At 39.7% G+C, this 12,840-nt stretch overlaps 1 protein-coding gene across 1 annotated transcript in view; it reads left to right on the top strand.

The window, feature by feature from the left end:
• Positions 1 to 12,840, top strand: part of tln2a (talin 2a) — a gene marked incomplete in the record, with an annotated part of 85,520 nt that overhangs the window by 15,543 nt on the left and 57,137 nt on the right. Inside the window, 1 exon segment of the mRNA XM_035682386.1 lies at positions 7,188 to 7,235.

A 12,840-nucleotide genomic window follows, 5' to 3' on the forward strand; every position in this document is an offset into this window, starting at 1 on the left:
AAGCAGAAATGCCAAATATTCTCTTGTTTCAGCTTCCCAGCTGTGAGGCTTTGCTGCTTTTACTTTGTCTTATGTGTAAATAAACTGATTATCTCTGTGCTTTGGACCATTGGTTGGACAGAACAGGCTATCTGATAGCAACAACTTGGGCATTTTTCACTGTTTTCTGTAATTTTATAGACCAAATAATAAATAGAACCATCAGAACAAAAAAAGATAATCTGCAGATGACTCAATAATGAAAATTGTTAGCTGTTAGTGTTAGCTGTTTGTTCCTAGGCTGTCTTTTTTGTAAAGTTACCAGTTCCACACATTTTTCTCCTTTGTTTTATTACGCTGTGTTAATAGTGTACTTGAACTCTCCCATCATCAATTTGTTCATTGCAAACAAATTTGAGGTCACTTTGTACAGCGGCTCATGCTTCCATTCATAATATCACTGTCTGTTTGACACCATCTATGTAGGTCCAAATTATCATACAGCAAATGTAGTTGTGATATTTTATTGGGGACAGAAAATGAAGCCTGATTATGACTGCCTAGTATCCATATACAGTTTACAGAGGAAATATTTCTCACTTGAAAATTTCCAAGTTAAGGTTGTGGTTGTTTTTTTCCATTATTACTTATGAGTGGTAGCAGAAATTGCAGCTGTATATCTCAAAACTACAATGGATAAAAACAGAACTATCTGCAGAGGTAGATTTTTTCCATAGCGGCCATTAGGTATTGATCGTTTTTCATACCAGGAAAACATCATCAATATCCCCGTTTTCCAGGTCAGTGTATGACTAGTCTTTGATTTTCATTGATTAGAATGTCCTGGTTCTTTATTGAGGATGGGACCACTGCTTCAGGACTCTGTTCCCCACAGTCTGTGTTACTGTTGAAAATATATTGCTAACTCATACGCACACAAACACAGTGAGAGCAGATTTGTCTTTATAAAAATGGAGGCATTATTGTTATTTGGAGCGGCTCACTGCTGTGTTCTGCTGAAAACTGGTGTCATTAACTTAAAAACATCCTGTCCCTTTCTCTCTGTGACGTAAGTGAAATTCTAGCTGCTATTTGCACTGAAATGTTTCATTACCGGCTTCACGCAGGCAGAAATAGGAATGTTTTCTCACTCCTTATATTTAGCTTTTTTTTTTTTCAGGTATTATGCACATTAATTAGTGAAGTTGCATGGGTGCCTTATCTATCTCTACTGTTCTGTAAGTTTAGGTTTTCTAGAGGCTAATAAGCTCTATATGATGAGTGCAGTTCTTGACAGGTGGCTCCCAGCGAGAGGGCAGCGGGTAATGAGTCCCCTACTGCACAAGGAACGTCCCCCCAACTGCATTTATTAAGCACAGATCCATTTAGCTAATTACATATTGGGGATCTGCTGCTTATCCATGAGACTGGCAGAAGACACCAGACAATTAGTTAGTGGGCTTCAGTCAGCCTGCGCTGCAAGGCTGAGCTCTGATGTCCGCCATGATTTAGGACTTTTAATCCCTAGACAAGTAGAAAGCAGCAGCATCATCATCCTGAGTTTGTTTTCCTCTTGGCTTTACTCCTCAAATTTCATCCCATTTCTCTGTGAGAGGTGAATTTTTCAGTCCTTTCTGTGGTTTAGAGGAGATGTTTATGGAACAGAAAGGGGCACTCTGTCTTTGCTCTGTCTTTTTTATGAGTTTTTAGGCTTCAGTGTTCGGTTTCGTTGATGCAGTGTTGATGGAGGAGAGGTTTGCTGATGTTGTGGAAATGAAATGATTGGATTGTTCTTGATGCTGCAGTTTAATGGCCCAAAGACATGGTTGTAGAGACGGTTATGTCCCAGCAGAACGACTGCACTGAGCCAGTTGTCAGACTGATTGTACTAAATTAGGGAATTTTCTACCAGATCCAGATTTTTAACAACAATAAGCTTCAGTGTACTTAAGAGGGACATGTATTTCAGAGTCTGCCTAGGTTAAGGAGACACAGGATTTATCCAATGTAATGCATCAGTTTCTAGTTTTATTACAGTTACAACTTCTCAGTGGAGTTAAAAAGTTCAAGGAATGTTTAACAATTTGAGTAACGATTGTTTGCTTGATTTCCAAACATTAGACCAGAAGATTGATACCACTATTGTCCCTGCTTTGCATATGAAGCCACAGCCAGGAGATTTAGTTGTTTTTAGTTTAGCTTAGCATAAAGATTGGAAACAGGGGAAATGGCTAGTGTTTACATTTTTTCAATAAAAAAATGACCAAAGTATGTTATTTGTCAAGGGTGCCCAAACTTTTGCATACAACTGTAGCTACACATTTAATGGCCTGACAAGAGGGTGGTATTGATCCTCTCATCTCACTTTTTGCAAGAAATGTCCCTAAGTGCAGCTATTCCTTTGAGAGAATCAAGTTTGTAAAGTTGTGTGTGCTTAAATGTTTTGGGGGGGAAATGTATGGGCATGAGTAATCCCCCCCCCCCCCNNCCCCTGCTAGTGAACAGCTGCCATTGTTCTTTGAGGTGGCCTACAGCAAGGAACTCAGCACCCAGCCCCCATTTGTTTTAGTGGAGCTGCTTGGTGACAACAACTGCATTTGCAATAAATCAGGTTAATATGGAGAATTCAGATTTATGTTTTTTTTGCTTGGTGGGTATTTAATGTGCCAGATGATAAAGATGCTTTATTGCACACACACATTTCCTCCCTTACACATATTCATACATGCACCTTCTGTTAATAATATGAGTTGTCTTTTTGACCTGCATGTAATCCAGCTGTGTTGATGGTGCAAGAAGTCATACTGGGCAGCTTTATTAAAGCTTCCTCATTTTTGGGGCTGAAGCAAGGTGTTCCCCAGGCACCATATTGTCTGACCTGTCCCCACTCTGGTCCTCCTCTGCAGTGTGTGATTAATGAAACTGAACCGGACTGAACAATGAAGTCTCCAGTGGCACATTGTACTTCTTAAGATTGCCGGTGGCGATGTGCCCTTGCGCACCACCTCTGGAATCCCCAGGGGATCGGAGGAGTTTCCACACTCATTCAGTTTTTCACCAGCCTTATTTCCTGTCATTTTTTTGCTCTTGACAGATTTGACAAGAGCCAATTTAACAAGAAAGTACTGAGAGTTAATTTAGATTTCTAAGCACAAGCATCTGAGCCCCTCACCCCCCTAGGTGGTATTTCCTAAACTAAGCATGTTGAGTTTTGCTCAAAGCAATCCCCTGCAGGCTGAGAGAAGAGAATAACAGGAATGCAAATGTCTCTACTGTTGTGTGAGATAAGGTTTTTCTCTCCTCAAACATGTTTTGTTTAATTCGGGTGCTCACGTTTATTTACCTGGAGGCAAGGGCTCAGCATTTCTCCATTGTCACATTATTTTCAGCTCAGAGATTCCTTTCCTATTGTGTCGTTTGATCTGTGAGAAAGTTTTCCCCGTGTTTTGATGTGGGTTTAATATAATATAAGGCCCTGTTACTTGGCACCTTTAATAACCATCTATTATTATGGAGCATAAACATTGGAGAATACAGTTTGAGTAACGTTTTGCGTAGGACAATATTATTTAAATGTTACAAGTAACACTAGATCACACATTTTGCTACTTTGCCAGTTTGAGATAACTGATTCCTTGAATGTCAATTCCTACACGTCAACGTTGGATGATAGGTCTCTCTCACAAATACACCGAAATATTGAAATACTGAAAAATTACCAGTAATTTCAACTGGAGACCAATGGTGTTTTACATCCATGGGGGCTGATAAGATGCAACTTGCCAATTCAAATGAGATAATCCAATAGAAAAACTGTAAACACCTGTACCCATTAGTAGATTTACACGTGAACTAAATGAAAAATAGCATTAAAACAGAATTACTGTCACATTCCTCAACCTTTTTAATCGCTGTACTTTAGTGGATACACGCTAATGGAGCTTACTGTTATGCATATTTTTTTGACCTCCTCAGAGGAATTTGAAAAGGGAGTCACTGTGTGAATAAGTTACCTCCCAGCAAGAAATCCAAAACCTTTTCCTGCTCCCCTGCCAATGTCAGCAAGTCAATGACACTCAAGGGACAGGTTGTTGCAGCTAGCGGCCTGAGCTAAAGCTGCGCTCTGAGGGGGGCCTGATGAGTAAGCAGGTAATCAGATGCCGGATAGACAGTTATGAGCACCAGACAATGTTTGCTTTCATGAGAATGCAGCTGTTAGGATTTGACCGTCTAACATTACATTGTTTGGGATTCTTTTGCTCTCTGTGGATTAATTAATGGATTAAGATGCCGCAGCCTTATTTTCCTGTGAAGATGCTTAATTCTATCACACTGTGTGAAAACAAATCACTTTACCTGCGTAGAGGTTTGCATGGCTGATACATGACAGTCTTGTTGAGCATGTGTTGTGAGAGGCTGCAGTGCCTGCAAACCCTCCTGAGGAAGAGAGGACCTGCACGACGGTGAGATCCTGCAGTCTGTTGTTGCTTTTCTCTCCAATGATCCACCTTGAGAGTGTCTGTCCCTTGTCCCCATCAGTCTCCAGCCTGTCAGTGGAGCGGCTGCAGCCCATGTCATTAACTCTGGCTGTGGGCATTATACTGTGCAGCATGGACAGGTGTAATAACCCACACTGCCAATTGTGAAATATTGTAGTTGTCCTGCTATGGTTTATTCTAGTCCCAGAACATTTTGAAACTTCTACTGCAAAAATACCACAAACTGTCTGCAGACCATGCTATACTTGACTACATGTGGCATCTGTGTTTTCACTGTATACTAGATGTAGTGGACTTTTATTTACTAAGTAGAAGAAGTGTCCTAGAGTAGATCATTTGCTAGAATGTGTGTTTTGTGATCCTGTTACCGACTGGATGATCATTATTTGAAAGCGCATAAGAGCTGCAGTTGTAAACAGCTTTAAACACACATTAACAATGTCTTAACAAGCTGTAGGAGGTGAAAGGACTATTTGGTGACCATCGATGTTGTCTGCTGTAATGACTACACTATCGCCTGCTAATTTAGCCAGCTGTAGCTAATTAATACCGCTCCTCAGAGTCGATGTCACTACAGAACGAAACTCTTGGCTGGTGCCTGGTTACCGTTCTCTTCTTTCACAGTCAAAGATGGTTTTGTCGAACAGAAATACCTGCTCTGTACTATTTTGAATGGTTATGCTCTCCAAAAAGACCAACAGAGTGGTGGATCTTTCTTTACATGAACAAGCTAGCCGATCACCAGCTTGTCGGTGAAAGCGAGCCACAGCTGGTGGTGTAGACAGGAGGCACAATGCTGCAGCAAGTCAGTTTAAACAGTTCAAACTCCATAACAGTGATGATGTTGATTCAGATATATCAGCCGGTCAATCTTAGTGCAATGTGCTTTTTCTTTTCCATTGGCAGATTCCAAAACCTCTTACTAAATTATTTAAGGTTCCAAGACACATGGCCTGTAACGCTAAACTGATGCAGCTGTAAGGACCAGAGAGGGACGTCTAGGGAGAGCCGTGGTCTTGCTGCAGCTGCTGTCATGCAGTCTACTCAACTGTAAAGTGTTTTCCTGGTTTTCAAGCGCGTTGTCCTCAATGTCGTGGTCAGGAGGGCTGATATTATCAAAGGAATCTGAAGCACAAGCAGTTGTTTCTATTTTCTTTTTAATAATATCAATCATCCAGCAGCAGCACGTTCAGGGTGTGGCACCAAGTAAGCAGAATTGATGTAAAGTGACCAGTCTTGAACCCCAAAGGCTCTGCTCTTATCACTCCCCGATGACCTTTGAAATCGTTTAATGAACGTTCTGACAGCTGTTTATTTGTTCATGCTGGCTCTGTGGTTGTTACAGCACTGTGTGGCTGGGGCATGGGAAGTGTTTTAAAGCACAGTGGGGTGTTTTTGAAAGCTGCCCCGCCTGGGGTGCAATGGGTCAGCAAAAAGCCTAGACTTGAGTTTTGTTCGAGCTAAATGAAGCCGTTACGATCAACTAAAAAATGCTCTGAGTGGCTCTGATAACAATACTGTACAATCTCTTTATACAAAATCTTTGAGTAAATATTTGCCTTGGGCACCGGTAAGTAGGGCAAGTTTAACCAGCAACGGCAAGTTAAAGTTGTTTAGAAACCTCCTGATATGAAGTCACTGACTGACTTTTCATTGTACACGCACATGTTGTATTGAATTGCATTGTTACATAAATTAAATTATATATCCAACAATGATGTCATATTATATTTCACTATTTAATAATACTGTATGTTCCAGTCTGCTTAGAAAATTCTTATTTGCACTGGTGCATTGGGAAAGCAACTGAATAGCATATTCTTTCTATGTTTGATGCTTTCTGAATTTGCATTCATCCATTTAACCAGCTGTAATTGTCTCCTTATTTATAACAGCAAAATTCTTATTATTTTGCATTTTGTAATTTGTTTTGTCTCCAGTGTATCTTATCTTCATGTGCTGCCACATATGGAATAGCCAATTAAAAATATATTTCTGAGCATTTTGTGCCAGAAGCTGTCTATGGAGCAGAATCACTACTATGTGGGATACATTTCTTACATTTGTATTCAGATTACAGATAGAATGATTATCAGAGCTTATATACAACATTTTCTCTGATTATCTATCTTTTTTTTTTTTAATCCTATTTGCAGATAAAATAAATACATTAAAAAATGCAGTATTTTGGCTCTGATGCAACTGCCTCTCTCTGTCTGTAGTTTCACTTCCTGCCTTACTATCTGATTGGCTACATGTCACTATTACTTGTGACATGTACGAGTATTAATTTTTTTTTTTTTTTATTCTCTTGTGCAACATTTAATTAAACATATCCTTAAAGGACTCAGATCTTCTATCTAAGTAGAAGTAGCAACACCACATTGTACAAATACTGTTAAGATAAAAAGTCCTGTATTCAAGTTTAAGTAAAATCACAAAAAAGTATTGGCATCAAAATGTGCTTAAAGTACTAAAAGTAAATATTTCATTTGTTTATGTACGTTTATATAATGTGAATCAACAAATTATAATATATAATAAAGTTATTGCAAATGTTTATCGGTTGCAAATATCGGTTTCCTTGATTATTAATAATTGGTGTCTGAAAAACCGAGGAAAGGGTTGTTATTATCTTTCTATATGTAAAGAAATGTATGCATATGATGTGCATTTGTCTCATGCATTGTCCACCATTTGTGTTTTCAGCTGTGAAGATCAGCAGACATCCAAGGCCGCATTTCACTCAGCATTCAGGTAAGAAGCTGATAATGGAGACATGGATGCATATAGAGACAGAATGATCATCATTTGTGATAAGGCTTTTCATTAAATTGCATTAAACTGTGAAATCACACATTTGTAATAGAAACATTTCACTTTGAATGTTATGTTGAAAAGGTAAAGACCCATTTGCCAACACCTGTTCTTGTAATGATGCTATTTTACTGTGGTCCACCTCCATAGAAATTCACAATGTGTCACATGTACTGTATAAATTCAGAAAGCTGGGTTACATTAAATAATTAAGTACTATAAGTGGCTGGAACTGGATACCTTGCATCAATGTCCGTGCTCTTACATACACTAGAGTGTTTGTCTTGCTAGACTTGTCAGGATGTAGAGTAGTTTCCAGCTGCCAGGGTCCCATATGGAAGCATACTGTGAAAGTGTTGAAGGCCGGAAGGCTCTTGTCCTTTCTCTGCTGCTCTTAATTGCATCAGTAGCTATATTTCCCTGCATTTTTCACAATATGTTTTGTTTGTTGGTTTATTTTTAGTCTTTGATTGACTCTCTTCACTTACACAATTGCACAAACACAGTGATGGCAGGATGTTGGACTTACCTCATATGCACTTCACCTGTGTGACTCATTCCAAAGCATAATGCATTCTATCAGTCCTGGGAGTTGTTGAAACTAAACCCTCTAATTCCTTACCGTTTGTGTTAACTGAGCCAGGCTGTCTGTGTGTGTATGAGCCAAACATACCTGGTTTAAAACCTCCTGCCAGGTTCACTGTATCGATTGAAGCTGCTCATTGCTTTGAGATAATGAATGAAAGTCAGTAGAACTTGTAACAAACTAAATGTGTGTGTGCCTGCACATCTGCAGCTCTCCATGACTGTATACAATAATGTGCATTTTTAAGCTGACTCAATGAGCTGCTTTCAGAGAGCAATTACAGTAACTGGCAGCATCTGGTGCCCAGTCTCTCACTGCAACCATGCTCCTCTCCACAAAGGAGGTTACAGTTGCTGTGCATTTGAGTTTTCCAGAGATTAATGAGCTATAATGTTGATTTGTCTCCTGCCATGCTCCAATAAACAGCCAGATCTGAACTTCATCGGCTGTGCATTGAGCCCAGCGCTACAGTATATTAAGAAATGACCTGTAATGAACACAGCACTTGTGTTCAGCTTTTCCCATTCATACCAATGTATTTCAGAGATTGTACAGTACGTTTTAAATGGGCGAAGAGCTGTCAGTGTAATGTGGTGGAGTATAGTTTAAGCTGCCAGAACTCTGTCTTGTATATTTAGCTTTGCCCCTGTATCTCTCATGACCATACGTCATCTATCCATTCTCTTGACAAATCGGAGCTGTGTGCTCACAGCAAAACACTGTAAGTAATATTTGCAGCACAGGGCAGTTTCATCTAGATATGTTACATAACTGTCATTCTTTGTTTTGAAAGTAAAACATATTTTGTTGAAATATATTTGTTCTGTACTGTACACTTTTTACATATTTCATACTTTCTGTCATCCTGAATGATTTTTAAATGCTCTCAAGACATCTGCCACCTTTTATGTATTCTGTTGTTTGCGTGCATCAATGAATAATCCATACTACTCTTTAGGAGCTCTGTCTATCTGTTTGACTTTGACTCTGAAGTTTGTTTGTGTCAGTAGATGAGCAAGGAAGCAGTCTGACTGAGCAGCGTATGAGCTTTCTATAATTTAGCCATTTTGGAGGGAATTCAATTTCAGTCACACATGCTGTAGCACCTCATTTAGTTTTTTTGACATTTATAAATGACTAAGAGCTCTGCTATTGATTGGGCAGCTGCGAACCTAATCTTGTTATTTATTAACAATAATCTGTTCTTCTTTTCTTCTTCTTTTTTGTTACTGTTGCAGGCATAATTTTATGTGTATTTCCTCAGCCAAGAGAAATAAAGCATTTAGTTGGAACTGGCACATCTTTGTTTCCCTAGTTATGGCGATTTATAATTACTATGTAAGGAGGTTTATTACTTTTTAAACATCCCAACTTTTCCACATGGTATAGCCTTGAATGTTTTTTCTTACTGGATTTTAGTGGTGCTGTGCCGTCAGCCATTTTCTTGCCAACTTGATCAATTAATTGTATAGACCTCTTTTAAGTAGTACTAAACAACTGCGCCATGTTTGTTCTAAAGGGAGAAATGTCTGTGCTGAAGATGGCTGAAGGCGTCCATTCCCAGCCGGACCAATCTTGTGTTTAGACGTTCCTCACAGAGTGTATACCTCTGAACCTGAGCCAGTGGGCCCCGGTCAGGATGGACTCTGCAGTAATTCTCTGCTGACTGGGACTGTACCCAGATTCACACTGTTAGGGCTGCAAGATAATTGTAATCCGTGTAACAGATCATTGCACATTTTCATTATATAAATATTTTGCATTATTATACAAGACAGTCTGTGTATAAGACCTGGCTGTAAATATCTTTAGCTCTTTAGTGTGTTGAACTGTGGCTTGAACCCAATATTCATAAGTAATAGGTATTTGAATGCAACATTTTGTTGTAGAATGTACTGTATCTGTACCAGTGCATTATTCACTATGGTGACTTTAAAGGCAGTATCTGATTATAACCAGATGCTGTGGAACTATTGAGTCAACACAGCCGCATCATTTAGCAATTAGTGAAGTTAGTTAGTAAAGGTTCATTTATCAGAACCAATGACGACAGGGTTTTTTTACTCTGCTCCCTGTGCTGACTGTTTATGGACTTGGGGGGGATGTGGTAAGTTTGTCTAGTGTTCCCTGAACAAGCTCTGCTGTGCTGCACTTGGTAAAAAAAAGATGTGATCACACTCAGCAGAGCAGACATGCTTGCTTGACAACGTTATAATTTCCTTATTTATTTTTTACCTCAGAGCTTTAGGTAAGGAGTATTATACTTAGTGGCCAACCCATGATTGAACCAATGACACTGCAATAAGCATTTAACAACAGTTTTAGAGGAAGAACATAGTGCAACACCATTGTGTAATGCATTGCATCCACCATGAATCCGAGCTGACTTTCTTGTTGATGAGAACAAACATTTATAGCAATCAAGCTTCTAGGATGTGAGTGTTAGCTTTTGGGTGTAAGCAGGGCAATCAATCAATCATAATGTTGTTTACTTCTGTTTCACCTGGCAAACCAGTTATTTAGCTCAGGTCCTATTGGATCTGCAAGGAGTAGTGAGCCTCGGGGCTGCAATGTGACTAATCATTCAGATTGTCAACTTGCTGCATTCATTTTATGAGAACTCGTCTCAGTGCCTCTAGCCTGGAAAATGACTGTGTTCTGGACCACATCTAGTTTTCCTCGCTATCACTGCATTCTTTCCACTGACAGACATTTTACTGGTAATCACTAATCGCGCCTACTGGTGGGGGTGACCGAGGCCATCGCCACAGCAGCTGGCTGGTACCGTCACATTGAATCACCTGTTTTTTTCAAGGCAGAGTGGCCTCGCCAGCGGGATGGTGGTGCAATCCCAACTGTGAAATAGAACAGGCCTCAGCGTCCAGAAGCTCGCTGGCCTCCTCGGCATTCAAATGGGTGGCAATCACGGGTCTCCCCTTTGGAAATAGTTTTCTGTCCTCAAACGATGCCTGTGTTTATATTTGTGCTATCTCAGGACTGAGTGAAACAGTCTGGCCTTGATATTTTACTCATCAATAAATGTGACTACTTTCAACAAGTCAAAAAGGTTGCATGTACTTACTTGTTGTTAACCTGTGTTGCTCTTGGACTAGAAGGCTCTGAAATAGGATGTGGGGCATTATGAGTATCTGGATTCCTAATAACGCCAATATTGGCTTGATATTGATCAAACCACAGTCATTTCCTGTTTTCTTTTTGACCCGCAGTCATATTCTCATGTTTCATTGTCATTACACCTGCACATGGGTCACCAGCTCTAGCACCCACTGAGCACCCACTGAGCTAACTGGGCGCCCGGCACAGGAATTATTATTGAGGAAACGGCTCAGACTAAATCTCGGTCTGACAACCAGAATTATTCTTGGCCTTTAACTACATCAAAAAGCCCCATAAGAAAGACAATCCCCTCAATAACTGCTAAAAGCACACCAAAGAATAGAGATTATGTGGACCTTTTAGTACATGGCAAGTGTCTACATGGCAAGATTCCCCATCTCTTTATGAATTGACCATGCAACTTCGGGGCTTAGGAGTGTTTATGACATGGGTACAGATGACCAAAAATGGTCCTGACTGGAGATAACCGTACAAACATTTCTGACTGAGCCTTTTTGTGATCTGCCACATAAGATACAAAAATACTGAAATGCTTGTCTTGTTAGCACTGAACCAGGGGCGTAAACCAGTGTTGGAAGAATTATCTTTTAGATAAGTAAAAGTACCACAATGTAGACGTGTGGCATGTGTCTGATGATTATTATGAACAAAGTAATTGAAGCTCAGTTTTCCTTAAAGTATTCGAAGAAAAGGAAATCATAGATATTGTAAACAAACGTACTAAAAATAACTTAACCATAACTTTTTCAAAGGGGACATCAAATGGGGATAATTTGTGGGATGAATTGCAGGATGCTCATCATCAACATCAACTAGCATCATTGCCTGTCCCTTCTGAACTCACGCTGCCAGGAAGCGCTGACATAAAAGTGTAGTGAGTCACATTCATGTTTAAGATCAAACTGGCAGTGTGTCTATGTCTGGTTTGGTGACTCTTGAATTTCTGTGTCACTGATGTCTGCGTTTTGCAGTTTCAAAGTATTGAGGGGAAACTGATTTGGATTCATTACAGCATAGGTTATTAGTTTAGTAGTTTACACATTCCACATCATCAGCACTTGAGTAGAACACATGACACCGTTGCATAGCGTTGCTGTTGCACGATGCAGCTCTTTCAGATTCTTGTATTGAGAGCTAAAAAAGCAACACCATTAAGTGTTATATTGGCCTCAGGCAGAAGTGACAGTAGTTTGTTTCACGGTTTTATGAAAGATGACCCGAATTGGCTCTTTACCAGCTGTTTGGTCATGGTGGTCTTTATACTCGCTGGGGTGCGCTTGATGTAGGCATGCTGTTGTTGACAGGAAAGGGTTGTGTTGATGATTAATCTCTTGAAGCTGATTACAGGTTTGCGCTTGGAAAGTATGTGTCACTCAGTAGATACCTCTGTGTGTCTGTGTGTCTGCTGTCTGTGTCTGTGTCTGTGTCTGTCTGTGTGTGTGTGTGTGTGTGTATATATTTGGTGCTACTTATTTTGATGCAATTGTGGTTTCTTTCCATAGTGGGGGTGTGTGATGTTTTGATCCTTTTATCATGGGGAGAAGCAACCAGTTTGGAACAAGGAAAATAGATTACGTGATATTGTTAATCACGATTGTTGGGTAAAATCCCTGTTAAAAAATGATATCGCACTCAGGAGTTCAGTTTTCTGCCATACTGCTCTCATAGTTAAATTGTTTGTCAAAGCAAGTTGATTAATGCCAGTCAGTTAGATCTAGCTATGAAAGCATGTAGGTCCCTCTCTAATGCCAACAAAGAATGTGATCAATTCATTAATTCATTCATGTAGGATTGCAGACCTGAGAAACAATTCCATGCACT

Source organism: Morone saxatilis, unplaced genomic scaffold (genome assembly GCF_004916995.1).
Source record: "Morone saxatilis isolate NCDOM2014 unplaced genomic scaffold, NCSU_SB_2.0 Contig11, whole genome shotgun sequence".
In the NCBI taxonomy this organism is placed as follows: domain Eukaryota; kingdom Metazoa; phylum Chordata; class Actinopteri; family Moronidae; genus Morone; species Morone saxatilis.